Here is a 25240-nt window from a genome sequence, read left to right as displayed (position 1 = left end):
TTATATATAACTGAGTAGTCATTTTATAACCATTTACATGATTCAGTATTTCTTCCCATTTATTAAGAAAGCACAATATCAGGGGAAAAAATCTGTAATATGGTGAGAGTCAAGACACCTGGTTTTGGCATCGGTTTTACTTCTAATTTGCTGTTCAGTTAAAATCTTAGGACTGTATTTCCATCTGTAAAAATATATGACTAGATTGAGATAATAATAGCTAACACTGTGTGCCAGACGCACTACCAGGCATTTTACCTGCATTAATTCATTTAATCCTCACAACCCTGTGAAAAGCAAACTGTTTTACAGATGAATAAATGGAAGCACGGAGATGCCAGGCCACGGTCAAACAATTGTAAGAGGTGTAGCAATCTGGCCCCAGAACTGGAGTTCTTAACCACCGTGCTTCCCTACCGCACAGGGTGATCCCCTTTCAACTCCAACATCTGATGAGTCTATGAATGAGTGTTAGATATTCCTTATCACCTTAGTTACTACCATTTCCTTAAGTGCAATTCAGAATTCTTGCTTGTGTCCCTGCACTCCTACCAGGCAGTTTAGCAATGAGCAAAACACTGGAGTAACGGGAAATTGATTTCCTTTCCTTTTGAAATTTTTGGTGCCTGTCTTTTTACATATAGGTGGCGGTTCAGAAAATTATCAGGAAAAGCTACCACAGTCATGAGAAAGATCATGTTTTGTATTGCAATATTAGAATGTAATATCACTTGGTGATGGCTACTTTTCTAAGAGTCCCATTTGCATATATATGGCGCAGAGACCATTGGGCCTAAGAATTGAATCAGATCATTAGAACTGAGCACATGAATGATGAAAGGGAGCAAAGGAAGATGTTTGTGCCAAACACTGAGAGTAGGGATAAAAGAACTCCTTGCAAGGGCCAGAGGCAGCACATACACTGTGAGCATAGGAACTACTTGGGCTCCATCCAAGGATAGGGTCTATTATTGACTTAGAGAGATGCTTTGGGGAAAGACTTACAATTGTAACACAGATAAAAAGGGAGAGATAAGGTGACAGCTGACAGCAGAGGGAGGAAACAGAACAACTAAAACCACAGCAGTCAGGGCCCATTTGTTGCAGAGGAAAACATCCTGCATACCAGCTTGAACTCAAGCTCCATCAGGACAGCACTAATTGTATGTTTTGTTCACTGCTGTATCTCTCCTTCCTTTTATGGTCCTTGGGATATAGTAATACTCAATAAATACTTGTTGAATGGATGAATGAATGGATGGATAAGTGAATGAATAAATAAATCCAGAGTACCAATGGTTCTAGTAATCGAAGCAATTAGTCATTAATTTTAACATGGTGATAATATATAATTATTTTTTATATTTCATATAAATTTTACTGAATGTATACAAATTTTATAAATATTTCCATCAAAAATATTTAAGCCTTTTTTATTTTAGCCAATAAAGTTCAATTATTCAGAAATCCTATTTATGAAAATATCCAATTCCTGCTAAAATGCTCATATAATGTTTATATTATATTTTTGCTATTATTATAATTATCATCATTGCTGAAAGAGGGAAGTGGTAGGCAAGAAGAAAGACAGCAAAGGTGATAATATGAGCTTTGACTCATATGACTAAATGTGACTGCAAGAGCTGCCCAGAGATATAGCAGGCCAAAATCCATAGTAATTTACTTTTTTTTCTTTTGAGACAGAGTCTGGCTCTCTGTCACCCAGTCTGGAGTACAGTGGCACAACCTCGGCTCACTGCAACCTCCACCTCCTGGGTTCATGTGATTCTCCTGCTGCAGCCTCCCAAGTAGCAGGGATTACAGGCACACATCACCATGCCCTGCTAATTATTGTATTTTTAGTAGAGACGGGGTTTCACCATGTTGGTCAGGTTGGTCTCGAATTCCTGACCTTGTGATCTGCCTCCCAAAGTGCTGGGATTACAGGTGTGAGCCACTGCGCCCGGACTAGCTGTTTACTTTCTACAGGTGCCAACATTCAGGCTTAATTTTTTGCTTAAAGAAAACATTGCCCTGGAATTTGGTATGCATTTCTATTGTTAGCTCACAAATATACTAAATATGAAGTATTTAAATTTGAGAAAAAAGGGTTATTTCATCTTAAAATTATCAAGATTGAGAATTTAACTGATTTACTCTAGATTTTATCATGAAAGATATTAGCTAGTATCCTATTACAATGTAATTGAGATATAATAGATCATTTTTGCCATTTTAAAATGGGAGTTTTCTTGATATATACAGTAAATAAAACATTATTCTAATTGGTAGTTGATGTCTGTTATAACTGCAGCAATAACATTAAAATGTAGTGGGCTTAAAATAATCTTGCACATAGACAGTGAAAAGCATGTACTGAGATTCCAGGCTGGAATACATGCAATGGAAGTTTTCTAACATTGTAGCTAAAGAACAGTAAATATGTGCTTTGTTTTGACCAATATATATGACAAACCATGTTTACATTCAAGTATATTGTCATTCTTCCTATCTGCAGTACTTTTTTAACAAAGATGATTGTAAAAAATTTTCTTTTTAATGTGCAATGATTTGAAGTCTGGAATCAGAGTTATCCATGTGATTTCATGAGTTAAAACAGGGGTCCTCAACCCAGGCCACGGACTGGTACTAGGCCACACAGAAGGAGGTGAGCAGCAGGTGTGCAAGCATTACCAGCTGAGCTCTGCCTCCTGTCAGATCAGCCATGGCATTAGATTCTCATAGGAGCGCAAACCCTATTGTGAACTGCGCATGTGAGGGATCTACGTTCTGTGCTCCTTATGAGAATCTAATGCCTGATGATAAGAGGTAGAACAGTTTTATTCCAAAACCATCCCCACACCCCTACTCCTCCCAGGTCCATGGAAAAATTGTCTTCCATGAAACTGGTCCCTGGTGCCAAATAGGATGAGGACCACTGAGTTAAAGGATGGCTGAGTCCCAATGTATTGGACTCTACCCAACCAGACTAGTGATCAGTGATTCAGAGCTTAAGCCAGAGTTTGGGAAGAAACTGATTCATCCAGTGCTGACAAAAATCTGGAGGTCAAATTTTACACACGTGACTTAAGGGGGGCGGAGCAAGATGGCCAAATAGGAACAGCTCCAGTCTCCAACTCCCAGCGCGAGCGACACAGAAGACCGGCGATTTCTGCATTTTCAACTGAGGTACTGGGTTCATCTCACTGGGGAGTGCCAGACGATCAGTGCTGGTCAGCTGCTGCAGCCCGACCAGCGAGAGCTGAAGCAGGGCGAGGCATTGCCTCACCTGGAAAGCGCAAGGGGGAAGGGAATCCCTTTTCCTAGCCAGGGGAACTGAGACACACAACACCTGGAAAATCGGGTAACTCCCACCCCAATACTGCGCTTTAAGCAGACAGGCACACCAGGAGATCATATCCCACACCTGGCCGGGAGTGTCCCACACCCACGGAGCCTCCCTCATTGCTAGCACAGCAGTCTGTGATCTACCGGCAAGGCAGCAGCGAAGCTGGGGAAGGGGCGCCCGCCATTGCTGAGGCTTAAGTAGGTAAACAAAGCTGCTGGGAAGCTCGAACTGGGTGGAGCTCACAGCAGCTCAAGGAAACCTGCCTGTCTCTGTAGACTCCACCTCTGGGGACAGGGCACAGTAAATAATAACAAACGCAGCAGCTCTGCAGACGCAAACAACTCTGTCTGACAGCTTTGAAGAGAGCAGTGGATCTCCCAACACGGAGGTTGAGATCTGAGAAGGGACAGACTCCCTGCTCAAGTGGGTCCCTGACCCCTGAGTAGCCTAACTGGGAGACATCCCCCACTAGGGGCAGTCTGACACCCCACACCTCACAGGGTGGAGTACACCCCTGAGAGGAAGCTTCCAAAGCAAGAATCAGACAGGTACACTCGCTGTTCAGAAATATTCTATCTTCTGCAGCCTCTGCTGCTGATACCCAGGCAAACAGGGTCTGGAGTGGACCTCAAGCAATCTCCTACAGCTACAACCTACAGCTGAGGATCCTGACTGTTAGAAGGAAAGCTATCAAACAGGAAGGACACCTACACCAAAACCCCATCAGTACATCACCATCATCAAAGACCAGAGGCAGATAAAACCACAAAGATGGGGAAAAAGCAGGGCAGAAAAGCTGGAAATTCAAAAAATAAGAGCGCATCTCCCCCGGCAAAGGAGCGCAGCTCATCGCCAGCAACGGATCAAAGCTGGACGGAGAATGACTTCGACGAGATGAGAGAAGAAGGCTTCAGTCCATCAAATTTCTCAGAGCTAAAGGAGGAATTACGTACCCAGCGCAAAGAAACTAAAAATCTTGAAAAAAAAAGTGGAAGAATTGATGGCTAGAGTAATTAATGCAGAGAAGCTCACAAACGAAATGAAAGAGACGAAAACCATGGCACGAGAAATACGTGACAAATGCACAAGCTTCAGTAACCGTCTCGATCAACTGGAAGAAAGAATGTCAGCGATGGAGGATCAAATGAATGAAATGAAGCGAGAAGAGAAACCAAAAGAAAAAAGAAGAAAAAGAAATGAACAAAGCCTGCAAGAAGTATGGGATTATGTAAAAAGACCAAATCTACGTCTGATTGGGGTGCCTGAAAGTGAGGGGGAAAATGGAACCAAGTTGGAAAACACTCTTCAGGATATCGTCCAGGAGAACTTCCCCAACCTAGTAGGGCAGGCCAACATTCAAATCCAGGAAATACAGAGAACGCCACAAAGATACTCCTCGAGAAGAGCAACTCCAAGACACATAATTGCCAGATTCACCAAAGTTGAAATGAAGGAAAAAATCTTAAGGGCAGCCAGAGAGAAAGGTCGGGTTACCCACAAAGGGAAGCCCATCAGACTAACAGCAGATCTCTCGGCAGAAACTCTTCAAGCCAGAAGAGAGTGGGGGCCAATATTCAACATTCTTAAAGAAAAGAATTTTAAACCCAGAATTTTATATCCAGCCAAACTAAGTTTCATAAGTGAAGGAGAAATAAAATCCTTTACAGATAAGCAAATGCTTAGAGATTTTGTCACCACTAGGCCTGCCTTACAAGAGACCCTGAAGGAAGCACTAAACATGGAAAGGAACAACCAGTACCAGCCATTGCAAAAACATGCCAAAATGTAAAGACCATCAAGGCTAGGAAGAAACTGCATCAACTAACGAGCAAAATAACCAGTTAATATCATAATGGCAGGATCAAGTTCACACATAACAATCTTAACCTTAAATGTAAATGGACTAAATGCTCCAATTAAAAGACACAGACTGGCAAACTGGATAAAGAGTCAAGACCCATCAGTCTGCTGTATTCAGGAGACCCATCTCACACGCAGAGACATACATAGGCTCAAAATAAAGGGATGGAGGAAGATTTACCAAGCAAATGGAGAACACAAAAAAGCGGGGGTTGCAATACTAGTCTCTGATAAAACAGACTTTAAACCATCAAAGATCAAAAGAGACAAAGAAGGCCATTACATAATGGTAAAGGGATCAATTCAACAGGAAGAGCTAACTATCCTAAATATATATGCACCCAATACAGGAGCACCCAGATTCATAAAGCAAGTCCTTAGAGACTTACAAAGAGACTTAGACTCCCATACAATAATAATGGGAGACTTCAACACTCCACTGTCAACATTAGACAGATCAACGAGACAGAAAGTTAACAAGGATATCCAGGAATTGAACTCATCTCTGCAGCAAGCAGACCTAATAGACATCTATAGAACTCTCCACCCCAAATCAACAGAATATACATTCTTCTCAGCACCACATCGTACTTACTCCAAAATTGACCACGTAATCGGAAGTAAAGCACTCCTCAGCAAATGTACAAGAACAGAAATTATAACAAACTGTCTCTCAGACCACAGTGCAATCAAATTAGAACTCAGGACTAAGAAACTCAATCAAAACCGCTCAACTACATGGAAACTGAACAACCTGCTCCTGAATGACTACTGGGTACATAACGAAATGAAGGCAGAAATAAAGATGTTCTTTGAAACCAATGAGAACAAAGATACAACATACCAGAATCTCTGGGACACATTTAAAGCAGTGTGTAGAGGGAAATTTATAGCACTAAATGCCCACAAGAGAAAGCAGGAAAGATCTAAAATTGACACTCTAACATCGCAATTAAAAGAACTAGAGAAGCAAGAGCAAACACATTCGAAAGCTAGCAGAAGGCAAGAAATAACTAAGATCAGAGCAGAACTGAAGGAGATAGAGACACAAAAAACCCTCCAAAAAATCAATGAATCCAGGAGTTGGTTTTTTGAAAAGATCAACAAAATTGACAGACCACTAGCAAGACTAATAAAGAAGAAAAGAGAGAAGAATCAAATCGACGCAATTAAAAATGATAAAGGGGATATCACCACCGACCCCACAGAAATACAAACTACCATCAGAGAATACTATAAACACCTCTACGCAAATAAACTGGAAAATCTAGAAGAAATGGATAATTTCCTGGACACTTACACTCTTCCAAGACTAAACCAGGAAGAAGTTGAATCCCTGAATAGACCAATAGTAGGCTCTGAAATTGAGGCAATAATTAATAGCCTACCAACGAAAAAAAGTCCAGGACCAGATGGATTCACAGCTGAATTCTACCAGAGGTACAAGGAGGAGCTGGTACCATTCCTTCTGAAACTATTCCAATCAATAGAAAAAGAGGGAATCCTCCCTAACTCATTTTATGAGGCCAACATCATCCTGATACCAAAGCCTGGCAGAGACACAACAAAAAAAGAGAATTTTAGACCAATATCCCTGATGAACATCGATGCAAAAATCCTCAATAAAATACTGGCAAACCGGATTCAGCAGCACATCAAAAAGCTTATCCACCATGATCAAGTGGGCTTCATCCCTGGGATGCAAGGCTGGTTCAACATTCGCAAATCAATAAACATAATCCAGCATATAAACAGAACCAAAGACAAGAACCACATCATTATCTCAATAGATGCAGAAAAGGCTTTTGACAAAATTCAACAGCCCTTCATGCTAAAAACGCTCAATAAATTCGGTATTGACGGAACGTACCTCAAAATAATAAGAGCTATTTATGACAAACCCACAGCCAATATCATACTGAATGGGCAAAAACTGGAAAAATTCCCTTTGAAAACTGGCACAAGACAGGGATGCCCTCTCTCACCACTCCTATTCAACATAGTGTTGGAAGTTCTGGCTAGGGCAATCAGGCAAGAGAAAGAAATCAAGGGGATTCAGTTAGGAAAAGAAGAAGTCAAATTGTCCCTGTTTGCAGATGACATGATTGTATATTTAGAAAACCCCATTGTCTCAGCCCAAAATCTCCTTAAGCTGATCAGCAACTTCAGCAAAGTCTCAGGATACAAAATTAATGTGCAAAAATCACAAGCATTCTTATACACCAGTAACAGTCAAACAGAGAGCCAAATCATGAATGAACTTCCATTCACAATTGCTTCAAAGAGAATAAAATACCTAGGAATCCAACTTACAAGGGATGTAAAGGACCTCTTCAAGGAGAACTACAAACCACTGCTCAGTGAAATCAAAGAGGACACAAACAAATGGAAGAACATACCATGCTCATGGATAGGAAGAATCAATATCGTGAAAATGGCCATACTGCCCAAGGTAATTTATAGATTCAATGCCAACCCCATCAAGCTACCAATGAGCTTCTTCACAGAATTGGAAAAAACTGCTTTAAAGTTCATATGGAACCAAAAAAGAGCCCGCATCTCCAAGACAATCCTAAGTCAAAAGAACAAAGCTGGAGGCATCACGCTACCTGACTTCAAACTATACTACAAGGCTACAGTAACCAAAACAGCATGGTACTGGTACCAAAACAGAGATATAGACCAATGGAACAGAACAGAGTCCTCAGAAATAATACCACACATCTACAGCCATCTGATCTTTGACAAACCTGAGAGAAACAAGAAATGGGGAAAGGATTCCCTATTTAATAAATGGTGCTGGGAAAACTGGCTAGCCATAAGTAGAAAGCTGAAACTGGATCCTTTCCTTACTCCTTATACGAAAATTAATTCAAGATGGATTAGAGACTTAAATGTTAGACCTAATACCATAAAAATCCTAGAGGAAAACCTAGGTAGTACCATTCAGGACATAGGCATGGGCAAAGACTTCATGTCTAAAACACCAAAAGCAACAGCAGCAAAAGCCAAAATTGACAAATGGGATCTCATCAAACTAAAGAGCTTCTGCACAGCAAAAGAAACTACCATCAGAGTGAGCAGGCAACCTACAGAATGGGAGAAAATTTTTGCAATCTACTCATCTGACAAAGGGCTAATATCCAGAACCTACAAAGAACTCAAACAAATTTACAAGAAAAAAACAAACAACCCCATCCAAAAGTGGGCAAAGGATATGAACAGACATTTCTCAAAAGAAGACATTCATACAGCCAACAGACACATGAAAAAATGCTCATCATCACTGGCCATCAGAGAAATGCAATGAGATACCATCTCACACCAGTTAGAATGGCGATCATTCAAAAGTCAGGAAACAACAGGTGCTGGAGAGGATGTGGAGAAATAGGAACACTTTTACACTGTTGGTGGGATTGTAAACTAGTTCAACCATTATGGAAAACAGTATGGCGATTCCTCAAGGATCTAGAACTAGATGTACCATATGACCCAGCCATCCCATTACTGGGTATATACCCAAAGGATTATAAATTATGCTGCTATAAGGACACATGCACACGTATGTTTATTGCAGCACTATTCACAATAGCAAAGACTTGGAATCAACCCAAATGTCCATCATTGACAGATTGGATTAAGAAAATGTGGCACATATACACCATGGAATACTATGCAGCCATAAAAAAGGATGAGTTTGTGTCCTTTGTAGGGACATGATGCAGCTGGAATCCATCATTCTTAGCAAACTATCACAAGAACAGAAAATCAAACACCGCATGTTCTCACTCGTAGGTGGGAACTGAACAATGAGATCACTTGGACTCGGGAAGGGGAACATCACACACCGGGGCCTATCATGGGGAGGGGGGAGGGGGGAGGGATTGCATTGGGAGTTATACCTGATGTAAATGACGAGTTGATGGGTGCAGCACACCAACATGGCACAAGTATACATATGTAGCAAACCTGCACGTTGTGCACATGTACCCTACAACTTGAAGTTTAATAATAATAAATAAATTTAAAAAAAAAAAAAAAAAAAAAGAAACACCTTTACAGAAACATCCAGAAGAATGTTTGACCCAATAAGTGGGTACCATGGCAAGTGCCAACATAACCTCTCCCCTTGTTTACTTGGCACCCATATGCATCTTCTTAAATCATACTTAGTCCCCAAAGACCATTACAAGGTCATATTTCCACCTAGCATTGTACAACTATCCTGAGTACAACAAAAATGCACTAACCGTTTCCAAATAAGATGATGCAGAGTCCTTTAATGATGTATACTCTTCTTGATATTCCATAACTTGAATACTATGATGTAAAGTTAATAAAAATTACATTCTATGATTAAAAAAAAAAAATTTTACACACGTACGTATGACAGACTTCAGTTGGAACCCAAGCTGTATCACATCTGGGATGCAGAAATGTCTGGGCGACAAGTGAGTTGTAGTTATTTATATGAGAGACTAACAGGCCTTCTGAATCGAGAACTCTTCCTCATGAAAGTTAAGGCCACAGACCTCAGTGTCTAGATGATTCCAAGTTCAGCATGAAGTTTTTACCTTGGATTTATCCCTCACCTCAGCCTCCCATGGATCCATGTTCTTAGCTGAGAATGTGAGTAAATACAGAAGGCATGGACTTTGGTATAGTTTCAGTGCATTAAATGCTCCTGATAGAATGAGGGTCAGCGTGCCAACAGCAGACAACAGAAGGCAGCAGCCTAATGAAGGAAGCATCACTATGGACCGGTGGCAGGGCCCCTTCCTACCTGTGTGACCAGCAGAAGCTGATGGCATCAATGGAATCAATGCAGGCTCAGTGGTCACATTTTAAGGACAGGTAAGGTATACCCTGAGTACTCCCAAAAATAAGTAGGAGAGATGGAGACTCTGTACTGTTGGAGAATGTGATATATACACGATTAATTACTCTTAGTTTGGTACCATTTGTACTCAGAGATTGTGGGGTCTACAGGAAGATTGATTTCACATAAGACAAACCTGTAGTGAATCCTTAATAATCATTAATGCTAGGCTGATGCCATCTTAGCCTTCTTCATATCTGGTCTTCCTATTTCACACCCCTTTATGTTTTGGGATTTTCTCCCCCTATTCTAGAATGCCTTGTTAGGGGGAGCGTTGTTGTTCTATTTTATTCTGATAACCCTATTACTTCTGTTGGGAAAAATTTCCTTGAGGAGTGTGTAGTAGTGATGGCTGAGAGAATGGGATTAGAGTGTGAAAACCTTTCTAGAAGTGTCCTTGGACTGTCCAGCAAGAATAAATAGATAAAACAACGTATAATTACTCATCCAAGAGTGTCAGAATTCGGGTTTATTTTTCCTGATTCTGATATATCATTTATACTTCAAGAACAGTCTTTCTTGTAGGTTCACCTATACACAAAAAGATCACAGAACTTCCTGGAACTAATGAATTAACTATTTTGAAAGTCTGATTCTGGTTGTAGTATCAATAAATTATCCTTTATGGGTTGATTGTCCTGTGCGTCTAATGGGGAAACCAGGATCTAAAAAATGGTTTTTAATCCTCATTAACATTTACTGATCTTCCATGAACTTGAAATAAGAAAGTTATATACAGAAAATTTGTGCAGATTTTAGTGAATGTTTATATCTCTGCAGCTCTGTGCTAACAGGAATAATGTATAAAGACCATACTGACAATTACATCTCCTTGAAGATGGCTGGTTTAAAGGCTTTCAATAACCTAAAGATGCCAGCTGTGATAACATAAGAAAATGAGTTTAGTACCCCAATTATATGCTCCTGTAATTTTATGGACTTTCCTTAGATTCCAATGCGGTGGACAGACCAAACAATTATCACTACATATTGCTAGTTTACCAATTAAAATCAACTCATGGTCGTTGTGGTGTTATATTGCCACCTTGTATCATCCGTTCCTTCAATTGAGAACTGCATGGGTTACGGCTGCAATCAGAGATGAACTCATTTACAGCACTATAACTGCCTCAGTAATTAAGCACCAGTAACTCAGGTTGGGGTTTGGGTTTGGACTACCTCATACATATTTCAAGTTTTCAATGTTAATGCCTAGGCCACAAATTAATATCCTGGTAAATAAAATAAAATAAAGTACCAAGAATAGGTATTCCTTGTGGCATTTATATACTGAAATAAGAATGACTGCATCAAAAATAGGATCTTATGGCCTCCTTTGCAGACTGAGCAATAGGATGTGATTTACTAGGCTTAAAAAATAAATTAGATTTGAGAAGACACTTTAATCCATGAAATAGTCTAACATGTATAATAAGAAGCTTCAGCCCTCAAGACTGCCTTTACAGCTATGCCAGGAGGTGTGTCTGCCATATGCCCTGCACTAGGGCCCCTTGCACAGCAGGCAGGTGCAGGGCTGCCCCCCTCCCCTTGGTTGGCCAATGCATGGGGTGCCTTTTAGTAGTTGATCTGCCAGGTGGTGTTCCTTTCTCCAGTTGGCATAAAGGCACTACACATGCTAGCCATCGCCCTGTGCAATCAATTTCTAAGCCCTGGAAGAGCCCAATCCTTGCAGCAGCCCCTTGCAGAGGCAGAGTGCACTATGCAGACAGAGGGTAACACCATGGCATTTACCCAAATTCAGGTGACACAGAGAATGCCAAAGAGGAAGAGGGGTAGACCTAAGTCCCATGGACAGCTGCGGGATGGCAGAGGCTGGGGAGCTTACTACCCACCCCATCGGTAGGGGCACCTCCAACTCCTCCCCATCAGGGCGAATGACCCATAGAGGCTCCTCCACAGCCAGGGATAAAGCAGGACTTCTGGGTACCAGAAAGAGGGCAGGAGCTTTGTCTTGTTTCTCTGCAGTCTCAGTTCTCACGGCCTTCCTGAAATGCTACCTTCCGAAATGCCAACAGTGGCTTTCCAGTGCATCTCGGCTCATTTCTAAGGTTGTTTAAAAGATTACTTCGAAGCCATATAAAAGGATTTCGGTACCTAGCCTATGCTGTCTCCTCTTTTGTGCCCGCCTTTGGAATTTAGGAAGTTGTTTTGACTTTAAATAGTATTTATGCCAAGTTTAATATCCGAGTTTTTGTTTTGTTTTGTTTTGTTTTGTTTTGTTTTTTATCATCAGGGAAAGTTATTGAACCTTCACCAGGTAATTGACTGCAGAGGAAACAGCTGCATCAGCACCCTAAAGGGCATCTCCTGCTCACAAGCAGCGGCAGAGCCGGGTGGCTTGCACTGATCAGGACGCATCCATAAATATGTGGAGTGCTTTGCGTTCAAATGTCCAGCTCTCTTTATGAATTGTGTCTTAATCAAATGCCACATCAGAAAAAGGATGGTTGTACTTTGTCACTCTTGAGTATTGAAGGTAGTGGCGGAGGGTGGGGGAGTGGGTGCTGGGCATGAGGGAAACCAGGTCTGCAAGCCCAGGCTGGTCTTTCCTCCTGCTGAGCTAAGCGGCTAGGGATTGAGGGCCCTTCAGGGACCTGCCTGACCAAAATACATCCTGTGGTGACCCCGACCTCCCCTCACATTAACTTCAGCAGCCACTGTTTGTCACTTCTATTTGAAAACAAAGCAAGGACACTGTCCCCACAAGGTCACTGTGAGCATCTCTTTTCCCTGGGAGGATGAGTAGGCCTGGAGGGTTTTCTCCCATTTTCTCCCTCCCCCATGTTAGCACAGCAGAGTTCACTGCATTCCCTAAGTGTCACACAGGAAAGCGCAGGAAGTCTGAACCTGAGGCAGTGAAATAAAGGAGGGTTCATTTTTGTTTCAGAGTGCTAGGAACAAAGTGGCGACAAGTCCTGAAGGTCCAATGGAGAGCAACAGTGTGGCCCAGTGAGATCCCTGACTCCTGAACTGTGAAGGGAACTGGAGAGGTTACAGTCATCAGAACCTTCCAGAACGCTGGGGCATCTGGGACTATATCACTTTATTTTCTTTTTGGTTTTCCTCTAATTAGATCCATTGATAACTCTAGCTGTGGAGTCAGGAAATGAAGAACACATAGCCCCTCACCTCAGTGAGAGGGACTTGGGTTAGCCATCACAATGGGTGGCCTTCCCTCTGCTGTTCACTCAGTATGCACAGAGCTACAACCTCCTGGCTGTTGGGCTTCTGTAGCCCTCAATCTCCAGTTGCACACTTTGGCTATCATTGTACAGTCATCATGGGGTCCTCATCACCGCCCGCCCCCACATGCAGTCCTGTCCATTCTGCTTTCCAAACATCTCCTGCTCCTGTCCATCCTCACAGCCTTCACCAGTTCATATCCTCATTCTCCCTCAGGCAGGCCATTATTGTACACTGCTCTCCTAGCTGGGCTCCCGCCTCCTGCTGTTGACCCTATCCCAAATCCATCCTGTGCAGAGCTAACAGATGAACAGATGAACGCTTCTGTTGGCGTAGGTTCCAGCTCACAAAGTTTAGTATCTTCTAGAAGTCCCTAAATTCTTTCAATTTGAATTATTTAATTGGACATTAAAAGTATTCCAAACTAACTTTCAGCTCACTTTTCCAGCCTGATTCCCATGCTCACACTGAGCCATCCTTAATCAAATAGTTCTACTTGGTGTTTTCTGCCCATTCCCTGTCCTCTTATATGTTTGCACCCATCCTTCTCCCTATCTGTATATATAAAGCCCTAACAATCTATCTGACCCTTATCAACTGCCCCCTTCTCCATGAAGTCATTCCTGCTGTCCTTCAGTCAAAAGTGACCTTCTCATTTGCCCTTCTTCCTGCCATATTCATCACTTTCTACCTTGCAATATAAATCTTGGTGCACCTGTCTACTCAAATGATTAAAGCAGATGCAGTTTTAGGAGAGAATCCTAGACTTACTCATTGGGTAACCCTTATGTCACCTAAAGATATGCCTTGCACCTGGGTGCTGGAGAAATTTCTACCTTGTGACCAAATTCCTTGAAATCTTTGCCATTTTTATGGCAAAGGAAATTATAATGCTTGGGTGGGATTTTGAACAGGGACCTATGACAATGGAAATTTCTGACAATTTCGTCCCAACCCTTGCTTTATGCTGTTTGAAACCCCTTGTTTTTATGTTCCTGGTTGTTGTCCTGTGTACCCTAAACTATATGAAAATAAAGGAATTCCTTTCGTTTGTTTAGGATAGACACTGGCCCTATCCTCTTTGGAGTGTGCTATAGTGATAGTGTCTCTCTTCCCTGCTGGAGGCAAAAGCCCCGTGCCTTTAACTCTTAGTTGATTTAGCAGTCTCTTTACTATTATATAAGTTTCTTCATTCACGTATCCTGCTACCACCACCCTGCTGACTAAATTTTTTAAACCTATTTTTTTGACCTTCAGAACACCTAATACTTCATTATTTGTATTTGTATTTACTATTTTATATAGTTCTATATTCTGTCTTTTCTGTTTTTGAAATCATGCTCTGGTTTGGCTGTTCTTCCTATTTTTTCTCAGTTGGAAATAATTCATCCAAAATCTTTTAAGTGTTTGTGAATCATAACTCTTTTGGTCTCAAGACACCCTGTGAAATAGGAAGTTAGGAGACAATGTCTGGCCAAAGGGTTTTCTGCAGTCTCAGTAGCCAGACCTGCCCTTTTAACAGTCTTTGTAAGACCATGGACACAGTAAGACAAGAGCAAGCAAATGTATAAAAAGACAACGCAGCCACCAGACCTTTTGGTTGATTTCCATTTCTAGGCTTCAGGTTTCCTCATCTGCAAAACAAAACCATTTCTAGCTAAAAAATGCCATAATTTTATGAACCTATAAAATTCATCTCTAGGAGAAAAGGGGAAAATAAAACATAAAACAACATAAATGTTGACAAAACATTTAGGGGTTTTTATGATTTTTGAATACTCAAATTTTTGAATTCAAGCTCTGTTCAAGATAGCTCAATTTGATTTAATTACATATAAGTAATTTCCAAAGCCCCTCATGACTATATTATATTTGCAAGGTAATATAATAATACTCATGAGGAAGATATGTGATTACTTGGGTAAAACAAGAGACTCAACCTCATCAGTCTCAAAACTATACACTAATGCTACCTATAAATGTTTAAATAATAAAAATGTCTTAAATAATAAGAAATAGCAGTGTACAAAAACATGTATGTGTCCATCATCTCACTTGAGGCTCACAAAGTCTTGGTGAGGGCAGGGTTAGCATATCTCCATTTTACGTAGAAGGCAACTAAGGATCAAAGAACCAGAAAGAAAAATGGAACCCCTCTGTTTTGGTTTTTCTTCTGCAATGTTTTGTGTGATCTTGAAGACAATGCTGTTCTTCAAGTGGTGGAGTAGGAAAATGGAAGCAATGTCATGGAGTTTCATTCTTAAGTCATTTATTTTGATTCAGCTATTATTCTTGGAATCTTGGTGGCATTTTGACATGTTGGGGGTCAAATAAGCATGAATGGTAATGACGTCTGAGAAAGGCAGACAGAATTGTTGGCTGAACTTAACATATTGACTTTTAGTAAGACTGTTTATGGTACTCTTTGGGTAATTAATAGGTAATGTTGTTTTATTAGAAACTTCTTTTTGCATTGTGGTTGTGCTATCCATGCGACATTTTGCCCTGGAGGTTTAGATTGCTTGGAAACCTAAGGAAATTGGAAACAGAAACATTATGGAGACATTGCATCATTCTTAGCAAGAGAGTATATGATTCATTATTCTGACATCTCGCCTGTCTTCCTTACAGTCTGATTGGCTATCTAGCTGTATCGAAATCTCTTGACATCTGGAAAGCTCAGAGGAAAAAGAGCAGTCCCACTCTATTATCCTGTGCTCTCCAGGCCTGCCAAGTACCTTGTACGAAAGATAACAAGGATACGAGATTGCAAACATCAGTTTCATGATAAAGCACTTGTCAGGTGATAAAGTCTTATGTTTAAGGCATGAGCACTTATGAACTAGAGACTATTTGGGGGAAGATATGAAGTGAAGAATGTGAGACTGGGCTTGCATTTTTTATGATATTTCCTATAGTGATACTTGATATTGGGAGCATCATGGATGGTAATCTGCACATCTGAAATATGATGATTTTAACATAAAACTCTCAAGGTAAAATTTTAAAGATTTTTCAAAATTTTTAGCTATTCTGAATTAGCTCCTGATACTGTTTCAATGTGTGTGTGTGTGTGTGTGTGTGTGTGTGTGTGTGTGCGTGCGCGCTTCAACTTAATGGGATAGTCATATGATTTAGAGTTTCAACTCTGGCTTTACAAAAGGATCTCATGGCAATTCATTGTCTCCAAAGAGAGAAGCAAATGGAAAAGCCCTGAGAAAACAGGGTCTGAGATGAAGCACTTTGGCCACTGGGTGCCATCCTTGCTCCACGTAAGGATTTGCTGTGCCACATTTCTAGGAAAATGGTTAAAACCCCAAAGACAGTAATTTAAAAATAATTTCGAGATATAATAATGTTTGTGTGTATGCATGACCTGGAATATGTTAGTGACATGGACAGCTTATTCATTTGCCCAGGCACAAGGTGGAGGGACTGGGGGAGTCTCCCCTTTGGTTTAGCCTTAAGAACAAAGCCTGAGTAAGGCCCTTGTGCTTGCTGTATCCCGGTGAGGCAGCCAGTTGGTGGCCAAGGAGGCACCGTGGAGGTCTGGTGACTGTTGATGAGGTGGTGCAGTAGGCATCTGGAGGTCAGCAGGTCAGATGCTACATTAATTGTTTTTATTGTGGTGTGTAATTGCAGCATGCATGCAGCCAGGAGACTTGAGCCTCGCTGTCTGTGTGCCTGCACTCTATCCCTTCAATGCATTCATTTCCTTACCAGAGCTGATACAGCCATCAAGCACTCCTTCTCTTCCCTTTCCCTGGAATGCTGCATGTTGGTGAAATGGTAGCTCTGTTGAGGTGCTTTTTGTTTCCCTAGAAGCAGTTCATAACATTCACAAAGACACCACCTTAGCCAGATATCAGAACATCTACAGTCAATACACAACATCTGTGCAGGATATTTCTGTCTTTGGATTTGATACCCATATCTATATACAACCAAGGAATTAAACTCAGCATTATGAACAAGAATAGTCACAGAGAATATTCTAAGACTGTCCTGTAATTCAGGATGATGTTTCCATCCAGAGACTAAAGCATTTCGTTGAGACTAAAAGGAATTAGGCTGTGAACAAGTCAGAATTTTAATAAAAATTGAAAGTCTGTTACAGTCCCACTGTAACAGAAAACTCTCGAATCGTTTCTATAAGACCACATGGTAGAAGGGATCTAAGTTCAAAACAGATTTCACCTCATCCCCCCAAGCTGGGGGCCCCAGCATCTGGCCTCACGCTGGGTCTGAAAGCCTTCCCAGAGCAGCATCCACAGGTACTTCTTTACAATCACTATAATTAAATCCACACCCATGAAAGGCAAAAGTCTGAGAAACGCTGGTAAGAACTTACAGTGAGGCTGTGTTCAACCTATCCAGGGATAAGAGGTTTAATACTGTTCTGTCATTAAGCATCTACAGGTGGACGGACTTTAAAATACATTTCCTGGGCTTTCTGTAGGATAACATGATACCAATCATTATACATTTTCAAATATTACTGTTCACTAAGAGAAATCCTATGATAAGCACAGCATTTTTGCTCATTCCAAGTGCTTTCCTAGCTCTTATTTCACTGAATGTTAAGAGCAAGCCTCTGAAGGAGGCATCAGTGGCTCTATTCCATTTAAGGATCAGGCAGCTAAGAGAGATGTTACGCTGCCAGTTTGGAGACCTTGGTTCATGCTGCTGAGGCCCTTTTCTTGGGCCCCAGTGTATGCTCAGTCTACTCCATGTGACAGTCATCTGGAAAATAAACATTTACTGAACATTTTACCAGCTGCCAGGCTTGTTTTTGGTGCCTTACCTGTATTAATTCATTTAGTCTTCACAAAAACCCTACTATTATTTTTCTTATTTTACAGATGATAAAACTGAGGTACAAAGAGAAGCGCCCAGGTAACTACACTGCACACATTGAGATATGGGTGGGCATGCTGGATTTGTAAGATCCTTTTTGAAATGACATGGAATGCTTTTTGTTTGAGATTCTTCTGGCCTTGGCTTGACCCTCTCCTTATCATCTGATTGTGAGCCCTTGAATAATCTTGATTTACTTTCTCGATAGATGAGTTCAGGCTTCAGCAGATCTTGCTAAGAATGTTTTGGCTTGTTTGTGTGTTTGTTTGTTTGTTTTAAGGTTACATACTTTGAAAAGTAATCCAGCCCCATTGCTTGAGCAGGTATGATTCCTTAGCCTTCAACATTCTGGAATATCAACTTCAAGGAATATGTTTGTGGGCGCTGACAGCACTTATTTTCTCCAAAGGGCAAATTTCAAACAATTCCCATGCTGAGTGATCCCATTCCTCTTGGTACTAGGTTCATTTTCCTAACATATACTATAATTCACCTCTGGCCTTCCCGGAGATGGAGACGAGTTCTGTGAAAACCAGGCTTTGTGATTTCTGCGGGAACAGGTGGCCGTCCTCAACGCTTGGGCTTAAGTGTGTCAAACAACTCTGTAAACCACTGAAGCTGGCTTTTGAGGAAAACCACTTTTTACTCTTCCCCTGACCACCAACAGAAAAGATTTAGAATTCAGAAACGAACGAGAAGAGCGTGAGAGGTTTTCTGTGATGACATTGCTCCAATGTGAATTTAAAGGGAACTTCTTTCCCTTTAAAACCATGAAGAAATGTATGCTTCTGCCTGAAATATCTTTTAAACCATCAGTGGTCTTCTTGAAAACAGCTTTCCTCCGGTTCTCTGAGGAGTTGTGTGTGAGGGCAAAAGCCGGTTATTTTGATAACCCTGAAAGACCACAGGTCCACTATTCTAGTGTTAGCAGTGGCCCTGTCTGCCCTGGGGTGCAAGCAAGCTTCTCTCCCCACAGGAACTCTTTCTCTTGTTGTGTGGTAAATTCTTTTGTGGGAAGGCAGGGTTGAAAAGGGCCCAGGGTCTCAGATGTAAAATCTCCTTCCTCTACATAGTATGCAAAAGCCCAGAGTCTTCCCAGGAAGTGTTAACAAATGAGAGTTAACACCAAAAGGAAAACCTGCCCCACACAATGGGCTCCTGCAAAACCATCTGCTACCCTCAGAGCCACTTGGCCATTGCTGGGGCTGGCTGCTGTGACTCTCTACTAAGCACCCAGGTGGCCCCTTGGGCCAAATATGAGAAGCCTCACATTGCACATGGAGCTCTTGAGTGCTCACTGCAGACTGGCTTGCTCTACAAAGGGGTAAAAGTGGCCTCTGGCAGAGCCTAGGTTTCTCATCTTTCAGCAACTCCTTCTAGAGGAGAACTACATATTCCCAAGTTCCAGTTTGGAAAATATCAGGGGCATTTTCTGATTGGCCTACTTGGTTCACATGTCCATCCCTGGACCAGTCAACTGTGATGAGGAGTGTGTGCTTAGAAAAGTGTGTCAGTTGGAAAAATCAAATCTAGGCGGAAATATGGGGTCACAGCAGAAGGAGGGCCAGTTCTAGAAAGGAAAGAGGTACCTGGTGGAGATTATCATAGCTGTCCTACACAGTACATGCAGGTAACTTTTGCATGACCCCATGCCCTTTTTTATGGCAGGCAGGCATTTCCTGGGATACAGGTGAGATGCTCACAAGAGCCTCTTCATAATGTCTAGAAACTGGATGACACCCATAAGTGATCGCTCTGTCTGCTGAAGTGGTTCCACAAGTGATGTTGGGTATATCGCATCATTGAAAAGAAAGTTCTACTATGTCCTTAAAGCATTTCTATTTCCACAACTAAATAGAAATCAGGGGTGACCCCACTGATGCTCACCCTGATTTGGCTCTCAAACTTACCCAAATATTATAAGGCAAATAAATATAACTTTCAGGGACATGCCAATTAAATTGGCCCAGGATCTCCTCACTAATGACTAGCGCATCAGGTCTTCTCAGGTCAGCCTCTTTCTCTTGTGTTTGAACACTGTAGTCTCTGATATATAGAAAAGCCCCTGCAACTGGATCAACCAATAACCCACAGATTTCTTCTAGTCATTTCTTCATGAATTTATTGGGACCTGCTGGAGAATTAAGGAGATCAGACAGGCCAAACATCCCTAGATCTGATATTTGAAACTCATAGTAAAATAGCTCAATTCCTAATCTACTTCCTGGCCTCATTAGAATTCAATTAGTAGAAGGACATTCCTTCTTAGAGGCTCGTTGGCAGATTTGTGTGTGAACAGTTAACCCGGTGTTAACAAAAGCAGTTACTTGTATCCAAACAGCTCTCTCCAGCTGCAAAGATGAATCCCAAAGCTGTTTAGACAGGACTGTGCTTATCCTCCCACCAGGAGGCAAATATTTTAAGTGGACAGAGTGAGATAAAATGCAGCCAATGCTGCCCCTGACACTGACCACATCCTGTGCCTGCTGGATTTTTGGACTTGAAGGTCAGGGGAGGAAGGTGAAGGAAGGGACGCTGGAGACAAGGAGGCAAAGAAAATCCTCCGTGATTTTGTTGAAAATTATTTTCCAAATAAACAAAGTTGGGCTTTAAAATGTATGAACACAAATTCTATCAAAGTATGTGGAAATACCCATATATTTCTTGAACAGGAGGAACTGCTCATCAGATCATAAAAAGCAGGAGATTTGAGGATAGGACAACCTTGAGTTGTTGTTGTTGTTTCTTTCTTTCTTTCTTTTTTTTTGTCTGCACTATTTTCTGCAATGTTCTTCAGATGCCTGAATGTAGACTCAGGGAGATTTATTTTTCTTCTAACAGGGTATGTTATAGTTGTCACTCAGCCTTGAAATAGTCTTTCCCTCCAGTGGACCATCAGGCCAGTAATATATTTGCGTAGCTATTCCCAACTGTCACTCCTCTGCCAGCCTTCATGTGTCAGCACTGCACAGTATGCCCAGCCAGCCAATGGCAGGCCTTGAAGCTGCTGCCTTTAAGGGACTTGTTTTCAAAATATTCGCAGTCACCCAGCAACAGGAAAACGAATTTCATTGGCTCTCTCACTGTCAGCTGGAAAGGAGGATGATCCAGATGGGCCTCAGCTGTGAAGATCAAGATGAGACATGGGGGGGCGGGGCAGATGTTTGGACACAGAAACCTCTCAGTGGCAAATGTGGTATTTTATAAGTATCAGATGAAGCAAAGTTTTCATCCATAAAAATCAAATGTAAAAAAGTGGCACCATACCAGGGCAGGTAGTTTTCATCTGCAGTGTCATAGGATGCATACAAGATAGATGTTGCCTCCCGCCCGGTCTTATCTGCCTGATAAAGGGAAGTGCTGCTGAGGGATAGGAAGGGTCTCTGTGGAAAGTGAATTAGGGCTTTTGGTGTGGAAGCAAGCTTCTCTCTGCCAGGACTTAACATGCCATGTAGCGTGGGTATTCTAAATGCAAAGCAAGTTCCCAAAGTTACTCTATCACAATCTGATCCTGTGAATTATCTTGCCCTTAAAAAGTTTGTCATTCTGCTTGACTCTTCAAGCTGATTTTTCTTCCTCAGAGAAAAGCAAAGGAGAGAACCAGGGAACTAGTCAGGGTTGCCTGGGCCTTGAATAACAGGCCACGGTGCCAGCTATCTACTCTGATTTCTCCTTCATGTGGACCTGGGCTATTCATAGGGAAAGATAAGGTTTTCCTCTTTCTGTTTTACTCTTTTATTGTTACTATAACACAGAAAATTAATATTGATGGAATGTATATGTGAATCAAAGCAACTAGGGAATGCTCTGAAAAGAACATGCCGTAAAACAGACAAGAAAAAACAAATGATTAAATTATTGACATTCAGTCCTAGCTGAGGATCTGCCCTCTCAGCACTTCCGACTACACGATGGAAAGGCATTCACTTTCAATGACAACAAACAGTTAAACTCCAAATGCTTCAATGCCAGGAATCCAACCATTAGTTGTCATTAGTTGCAGACTTGAGCCTAATTCAGGGCAAACAGTTTGATTTGTAAGAGTTCACTGAATATACATTCTTCACTGCCGTTCACCCAGGCATCTGCTCTTTCCCAGTTCAGAGCAGCAAAATGGAGGGAAAATGCTTTTTGCTTTTCCAGAGAGCTAGTCAGATTGGAAATTAACCATAACTCACAGTTATGATAATCAACAATGGGCAAACATATTAACTTAGATTGCAATTCGGCAGACTCGCATTAACAAATTAGTGGGTGAATATCATTCCTGTGAACCTCTAATGGGTATAAATAATGATACAGTCAGATTTGTCTTAGTTAGACTCTAAGCTACTTGAAAATTGCTATTATCTCTGGTGACTGACAAAACGCCTGACACATAGTAGGCACTCAATAAAACATTTGTTGAATGACTAAAGCAATACATTGATGACTGAATTAATGAATTGATAAATAAACCCAAACTTCCAAATCCACCTGAGCTTCACAGATGATAAGCCTTGGAAAGCTGTGAAACATTTAGATCTTTTACATGTTTGGGTATATGCGAATAATGGAAAGTAAATTCAGGAGACCTGAGTTGTAATCTTGTTTATTCACAACTTGCTATGAGACAAATGTTATTATTACCTCATTTTATGGATGAAAAGACTGAAGCCTAAAGAGGTAAAATAAGTCACTGAAGGTCACAGAATTAGTAGATCACAGTGTAAGATTTAAATCCAGGTCTAATCCAATGCTCATGTTGTTACCATTATAGGAGTCTACCCTGACACCTACGTATTTTTTGAGTAGTGAAAGAAGAACCCAGGGAGCAGGACAGGACACATTTCACCACAGCATTAACCCTTCTTCTGTTTCAAAGCCCAGAGTAGAACATTGAAGAGAAAATGCTTATAAAATTCAGATACTATTTTGGAGATGATATGAAATACACTGAGAGTCATGATACAGGCTGGATGGAAAACCTGAACTCTCAACAGGTCACTGATCTCAGGTTGCAGTTTTTCATGTTCTGTTTCTTATGGTGAGTGCTGCAAAGGTGGGGAACTGACTCATCTGGCTCTGGTTTGACCATCACCATCACTAGATGCGGGCTCAAGTCCCAGCTCTGTCTCACGTCCTACTGTGGGCAACACCTTAACCTCTTTGGGCCTCCCTTTCCACAGTCACAAAAGTGAGAACAGAAGAATCACCTCAAGGGGTTGTGTCAGGATTAAATAAGATGGAAATATGAAAAAACCTGTATTTATCCTAGCACATCATAGACGCTCAATAAATATTAAGTGCCTGCTTCTCCTGTACTCTTAAATAAGATGAATCTCATTTGTTTAGAATATTATAAAATGAGTCTACAAAGTCATCTCGTTTTTCTCTCTGGTCTTGCTTAATCAGTAAATTTTTGTTTCTTATTTAAAGAAGAGGAGAAATGGGTTTTCTCTTCCAGTAAAACTCTAGAAAATCTCAGACACGAGGAACAAATTTAAAGCTAGAAATCGCCATTAGACACAGCTTTCTGAGGCTCCACCTCCCAGGCTTCTTCCCCAGCTCCCATTTCCCAGGGAAACTGCACTAATGATATGGACATTTCTGGGGCTTCCAGGACCTGCCAGATCAATGGGAGAAAGGCTTTCATAAATTGTAGATAAAGTCTTGGAATGTTTACCTACAGCAGAGGTTCTCATCGTTTTTTGTGAGGAAGCGCTACTAGTCATTTACGTAAAGTTGGTATATTGGCAGGTGTAGGTTTTCAGGAAAGGCTCTGGGTGGAGCAGGCAGCCTGTCCCTTCCTACTGAAAATGACAACCACCAAGGAGAAGGAAGTGTGTAATAGGAAGTAAGTCCATGAACAGGCAAATCCACATATCAGCTAAAACTCCAAGATCAGTGAGTAGATCCAGATCTGACCCCAGGAAAAGCTTCTTTCTCAGACACATCAGAGCTTTGGAGAGCTTTTCTTTTTTTTTTTTTTTTTTTTTTTTTTTTTTTTTTTTTTTTTTTTTTCTTACTCACTATGACTCTATGCACTAGAAAGGGGATAATTGGGATGCATAAGTGAGAGGCTTCCATCAGTGGCTCTCAGCTCCGGCTGGACATTAGACTTGCCTAGGGAAGGGAGCCTTTGAAAATAATACCAATACCTGGATGTCACCCCAGACCAATTTAAAATAAGTTGGGCAGTGGGCCAGAATTGATATACTTTTGGAGCCCCATAAGGTGATTCCATAATAGAGCTAGGAATGAAAAGCACAGATCTAGCTAATATTTTCCAAACTGGTATCTCATAGAACACTGCTCCACAGAATATTAATAGATGTGCCACATGCGCACAAAAAGTGTTTTGGTACTAAAATAAAAATTTTAAAAAGCTATATTACATAAAGTTAAACAGGTGTTTACTGTACAATTTCTGAGACTTTCGATCCTTGTGGGCATTGTGCCTCAAATGGTAGAGTACTAACTTTACCCAACCAGTTTTGACCACACCTTTTACGAAGCCCATCAGCTGGTGGCTTCTCTAACAGTGTGCTAGGGAACACCAGTCTAAGCACATGCTGGCCTCGGACTTGGCCTTGGCCTTGGCCTCACATTGTCAAAAGAAAGGTAGAGAGAGTCTTGAGCCGAGGCATCCACCAGTGGCCATACTCTGTAATCTGAAATGCTGCAGAACCATCCAGATCCTGGCACTGATATTATTTTGAGAACAAGCCTTTAATTATTATGCTCATCATTAAATAATGGTTGCAATAAAGACTTATCTCAGGAATTTCCAAAGAGCAAGTTACTTTCATTACAGTAATGTATATTTCAAAGCTGCTTCATTTTTTATAGTATTTCCACCCTGAAAAGAAAATTTGTTGCTGTTTTGAGTTATAAATTGCCCCCAAAGAAGGGGAGCTCTTAAAGATTCATATTGCCTTAGTATACCCAGAGACACTCAGAGAGCAAGTCTTTACCTCCAGCCAGGGATCTCTGAAAGGAGGTGGAAATAAAACCGAACTGACAGTGATATTGAGCTTGAGTATGTGCAGAAATTAACGATGTACTAACTATCTAACTGCCTAAAATAAAAACGGGTAGTCAGTGATTTG

The 25240-nt window shown here is 41.2% G+C and overlaps 1 protein-coding gene across 1 annotated transcript in view; it reads left to right on the top strand.

Annotated features, from left to right (window-relative positions):
• PDE11A (phosphodiesterase 11A) overlaps positions 1-25240 on the top strand; it is a 455494-nt gene that overhangs the window by 307342 nt on the left and 122912 nt on the right. The gene's annotated exons all lie outside the window — the stretch shown is intronic.

Source organism: Chlorocebus sabaeus, chromosome 10 (assembly GCF_047675955.1).
Source record: "Chlorocebus sabaeus isolate Y175 chromosome 10, mChlSab1.0.hap1, whole genome shotgun sequence".
Lineage (NCBI taxonomy): Eukaryota > Metazoa > Chordata > Mammalia > Primates > Cercopithecidae > Chlorocebus > Chlorocebus sabaeus.
The sequence above is the reverse complement of the archived record's forward strand: the minus strand, read 5'-3'. Positions and strand labels throughout refer to the sequence as shown.